Source organism: Cavia porcellus, unplaced genomic scaffold (assembly GCF_034190915.1).
Source record: "Cavia porcellus strain 051 isolate PalLab524CR breed Dunkin Hartley unplaced genomic scaffold, mCavPor4.1 scaffold_6, whole genome shotgun sequence".
In the NCBI taxonomy this organism is placed as follows: Eukaryota; Metazoa; Chordata; class Mammalia; order Rodentia; family Caviidae; genus Cavia; species Cavia porcellus.
Genome location: NW_026947489.1, coordinates 16,285,796 through 16,291,795, shown reverse-complemented (window position 1 = coordinate 16,291,795; position 6,000 = coordinate 16,285,796).

The following is a 6,000-nucleotide window of genomic DNA, read 5'->3' as shown; positions in this document are numbered from 1 at the left end:
GGAAAGTTTTTATAAGAAAATTTTCTTCTCTTATGGAGAGTCACAGGCAAGACTTTCTTTTCCTCCTTCTCCCTACCTCCCCCTTCGCCACACCCCCCAAGCATGAGCAGAGGGAAATGATTGTCACTGGCCGAGATCCTCTAATCACAAGAGAAATCGGACTTAGGATGTCACTGGTGCAACAGATGGAAAGAGGTTAAGTTCTTGATCTGAGACCACTGACTGCTAAGGCTTCCTTTCATAGGAGCCAATGCATTTAGTTATAATTTAAGTCCTTCTGTATTCTGTCTTCTGCTACCAGCAGACAAACGTGTCCTGACACAAACATAGTAATATTATTTTAAACATTTAAAGTTAAAATTGCTAGGATTATTTTCAAAAGATGAAAAATATTTCCAAAAGATGAGAAGTATAAAATAAAAAGCGGCCTTTATTCTGAGAACACAGAGAGAGATGACCGGCACCCCCACCGCTGGCGTCCAGCGATCTCTCTGGTGGACACGTGGGTGGGGGCCTGTAAATAGCCTCGGTTTGGGGTGGAACCTAAGGCGGGCATTAGGGATGCACAGGTAGCCCATTGGTCCTAGGTTTGGTGCCATATGTAAATTTCCAGGGGCGGGAAGATGGCGTCACAGGTAACTTCCTAGGGGCAGCTTCCTGCTTCCGGTTGAGGTTTTCCTGGCTACAGTGTCCTGGCTGGGCCAAAACCCTTTCAAAAATATTTTCCTACATGGCAAAATGCCACATACTTAATAAAAACATTTAACAGAACGCGGAAAATATTTGCCATACACGTCTCCTGTGTCCTATCTTAGTGAATAGCCAGGTCAGGAGAGCAGCTTTCTGGTTCCTTAAATTAAGTGCCACACACACGTAGATGCTAAAGGAACACAGCTCAGAGCCAAGGCATAGAAGAACTGTATTTAAATAAACAGCTCAAAAGGGAGGTGAGGGAGATAGGTCAGACTCTCCTGAAGAAACAGTACAACATCCAGAAAAATTTATTTGAAAGAAAATGGTTAGTATGTCCCTGTCTCCCAGCTCCCCTGAGTGCAGCAGCTGGCCCTGATCTCTGTCAATATCTGTCCTCCACAACGCCGGTCTGATTCTTTTCCTCTGATTCCTGCTCTCTGGATACATCATTGTTTTGTAAAAATCATCTGGCCCTGGGGCTGCTACCATGCTGCCACTCCTACATTCCCTGGAGGGGTGGGGTGCAGGGTGGGGGGAGAAAAGTAGCATTTCTTATTTGTGAAACATGAACTAATTTAGATGTGAAGGAGTAAAAACAGGGTTTCAGTAATTTAATCCAAAATCACATCTGGAAAACCCAAGCTTTCAACCATGACGCTAATCTACCATCAACCAATGATTGCAATCCCAAACATAAAAATAGCTCTTACAAATCAAAGGAGACGGAAAAACCATCCTACTGGAAAATTTTGCAAAGAATATACACAAAGAAATTAATGAAGGAAAACGAGCTGCAAAAGATGTTCAGTCTCCTTACTAATAAAATGAATGGAAATTAAAACAATATTTCAGCGAGCAGATGAGCAGAGATCTTTTTTAATTAATTATAACCAGTTTGGGCTGGGCATTGAGAAAAAGAAACTCTCACACTGTGTGGATGAGAGAGTAATGAAAAATTAATCTAAATCTAATAAATATCTAAATATCTAACAAATATCTAAATAATATCTAAATATCTAATAAATATCTAAATCTAATAAATAATCTAAATCTAATCCAAATCTAAAATCAGCATATATTTAATCCTTCAATTCTGCTCCTAGTAATCATCCTAATGAGTCTGTCAGAGAAGCAAGAAAAAAATATGTACACAAATGTTTACAAAACAGTGTGATTTAATAGGAAAACAAGCAAACCATCTTAATGACCACTCATACTCATAGTGCATTAAACACACATGGAGGAGAGAGAGAGGAAAGAAGAATACTGTGGGCTTCCTGATATAGAGCTCCTTCAGCGGTGCCAGATCCTGTCCCTATAAAACTCATGGAAAGGAACCCCAAGGCAGACGCCAAAAATCCCAAGAAGAAGGAGTTCTGAGTTTACTAGGCTCAGCCACTTCTCTAAGGCCCTTGTCTTCAGAAGTTAAGGGAGGCATTAGAGAAAGGCAATGGTGTTTCTCCAATAGCAGTCCCACCTCTTGGAAACATGGAGACAAAAGAGAAGAGGTTCCTTCTGTCCCAAACCCTACCATAGTGTAATATTTACACAAGAAATTCTCAGTGTATGTGGGCTGGGACTCTCCGAAAATGTTTCCCCAGTTAGGAAGCAGCAAAATGCTTGCCTTCCCTTATCACCAAGAGTGTAGGAAGTAGAAGAATATTGCCAGTCAGCAGGCCTGCAGCAAGAGGACAACATGGGAGCAAGGATGGACCAAAGAAAGCTGAAGTTATAGAGGGAGAAAGGGTCAGAAGGAAAGAGTGGCTGACCCTCAAGTCCTGCAATAAGAACCTACATAACGGAATCTAGGAGGTGGCGTAGGGGTAGAACAAGACACCACCTTTGGCCCAAGAAAGTAGCAGATGCCAGCAGATGTCCCCCAAGGAGGCAAGAGAAAGACCCTGTGCAGCAGAGTCCGGAAGAGTCCAAGGCCACGGGACCCCTCCCATGGGCCAGCCAGTATTCTCATTGCCATGACAGCAGGGAGGCTGTCCCCCCACCCCCAAACACTATCTTCCAAAGATGGAAACTGGAAAAAAATTTTGAAAGAGAAACTTGCCTGGTGGATGTATGGCTGTTGAATTTTATTGGATATTTACAGATAAGAGAACAAACATAAGAGGACTCTTACAAGATTACATTTTGAAGACTGCAAAGAAATTTTAAATTATAATCCAGCGATGGCTAGGATATAGAACACAAAGGACTCTTACACTGTGATGATAGGAAGGTGACTGAAGAAAAAGTAGGTAATATCTATCCAAACTTAAAATCAGTATACAGGGCCAGGGATATAGCTCAACGAAACAGCATCTGCCCAGGAAGCTCAAGGTACTGAGTTTGATTCCCAGTACCAAAAAATAAATAAACAAAATAAAATCAGTATACATATCCCCTGTGATTCTGCTTCTGGTAATTTATCCTGAGTTCATCAAACAGAACCATGGGATTGGTGTACTTTGTCCTCTAAATGGTCATATGCTGGAGGCTTGGTCCTCAATGTAACAAAGCTGAGAAGCGGCAGAGCCTTTAAGAATTGGAACTTATTAGGAAGAGATTAGGTCATCGGAAGGGTCAGCCTGCCCTGTGGTAGATTAGCATCATGGCTGAAAGCATTAATGCCCACCTCCCAGGAGCAGCTTAGGGCCCATGGAACTAGACTGGCTACCACAAGAGCAGGTTCTTATAAGGCAAGTTTGGCTTCCTTGGTTCATTCTCTCCTTCTTCTCCTGGCATGCATGGGATTCATTCTCTCTCTCTCTCTCTTTCTCTCTCTCTCTCTCTCTCTCTCTCTCACTCTCTCTCTCTTTCTCTCTCCCCCCCCCTTTTGATGCCACCCTTCATTTTGTCCTCCATCTCTGTTAGTATTAGCGAGAACTCCCAGATGTTTGTTCCCATCTGATAGAAAGTGTTCATTTCTGCCATGTCTCCACTATACACCAGCAACATCTGTATGTAGATGAATTAAATCCTTTGCAAGCTGACCTCTTTAAGCATGTGAAACAAACACAAGTAACATTTCTAGAATGAGAATTACGGGTGAATCTTAACAGATAAGAAGTATGAGTCCTCACAGTTGACTCACGCTATGTCTTTAGAAACACCTGTAAGGATTCTGCACCTCTTCTCGGCCCTGGTGGTCCCTTATTTTCAGTATCTTTGCATTCATGTTTTTATTTAAGATTGTTGGCTACCTATCCAATTCTACTTCCTTCCTGTCTTTTCTGTTGGCAGAGCAAAGTCCAGGGCCCCTCAGAAGTGGACAGGGTAACAATCCCAACCTCCCCTACAAAAAAGCTGGGCCCCTATATACTACACCCTTTTTATAAGATTGATCGACAGATTAACCCAGATCTCCAAGACCTACGAGGAAATTTATCTCGAACTGCTCCCTATTTGTGATGAGTAGAAGGGGAGGGGTAAACATCTTCCTTGAGAGCTTGTAATCTCAGGTCAGATCCATTCAAGTTCATAAGCTGAATTCAAAACACCTGGTTGATTTGAGAGCCCTCAAGGTAGGAACTCAGTTCAAATGGCCATGCACTGGTCATTCTCTGGCCAGCTGAGAATAAACAACATCTCCATCTGAAGAAAGCCATCTTCAAGGTAGGCCCAACGCATTCCTTCAGATTAACTTCCAAATAATATGAGTGCATGATCCTCAAGAAATCATGAACTAGAGTATCGGGTCCTGAACTAGATCCCCAATCTCCCAAACGAATGTATGCCGTTTGCCCAAAAGAGCAAGACAAGGCCACAGCTGTGGGCTCCAACCCCAATTAACCAGGTAGAGACTGCAGATGCAAAAACTACCTCCACAATCTCACTTCTACCATGTCTTCATGATAAGACAGTGCTACTGAATTGACTTGACTCATTACTTGGAAATTCATTACTTGATTCATTACTTGGAGTGACTCCCAAGGTCCTGCTCATTGCCTGTGCCTTCCTCAGTTTCCCCACCCCTTATAAAGTGGGTGGTCCAGAAAAATTTTTGTCTAAGCCTTCAGAGTCTCAAGCTCAGCTAAAGGATTTTGACCCTCCCGGAGCCCTAAAATCATACCACTTATCTCATTTTGATGAATCTCTGGCCTCACAGGCCACTACAGGCCTCATCCAGGACCAGTGATTCATAGAGGTTCACTTACTATGAATCAGCTCCTGTCACCAGGCAAGGGGCCAAGACCTAGGAGAGACTCACACATAAACATATAAAGCCAATTAGTTAATTTTAAATTCTGCTCAGAGATACTTCGCAGTGGTCTCCAACACTAGAGTAACTGAAAAAAACAGCAGAATGAGCCCTGAAAACTCTGCAATATTGCATTATCAAACATCAAATATAAAGCAAGTAGAATGTGATTTCTTAAAAAGGCTAAAATATCTATTGCTAAGTGAAAGAAGCCAATCTGAACAGGATATCCTGTATGGTTCCTCAGAGTATGACATTCTCAAAAAGGCAAAATAATGGAGACAGTAAAAAGATTAGTGATCGCCACAGATTAGGATGAATGGGCAGCGTTCTGTATGATCCATAATGATACCAGACCTGACACCATACATGCATCAAAACCCATAGAATATTTAACACCAACAGCAAACCCCAAAATGAACTGCAGACTTTGCATGATAGTGATGTGTCGGTGGTAGGTTGATTATAAACACATGTGCCAAACTGATAAAGGATGTTAATAGTGACATATACAAAATAGTGGAGAGGCCACGTGTGTGCGAGAGCCAAGGCTACGTGGGAAATGTCTGCACTTCCTACTGGATTTTTCTGTGAGCCTAAAACTACTCCCCAAAATTAAATCTATTAAAATTTATGAGGTAAAGTCTAAATGGAAAAAATGTAAAGAAGAGGTGAATCAAGAAGAAGCACAACTCAAAATAACCACACAAATCTGAAAACATACAAAAGGAACTTCTAGAAGTGAAGTGAAATTGAAAATATGTGTTATAAGTACTTCTTACCCACTTTGAGGTCTATTAGAAAGACTGATAATACCAAGTCCTGCCAAGGATAGGGAACAACTGAGCTCTCATTTATTACTTGTGCAAGAATGGCATGCTAACTTTGGAGAACGTCCTACCAGTGCACTTCAGATAAGCATGCAAGGGGTGATAGACAAATATAGTGAATGATTAAATTTTTTAATTGATTACAGTAAAAGACAAATTGCCATTAATCCCCCTCAAAATGCTCTCCTTCACTTTTAACACACTTATCTCATTGTTCTGGCCACTTTTTGAAGCAGTTTTGCAGGTGCTCTTTTGTGGTTGTCTTTATGAGGTTTGGTCAGAAAT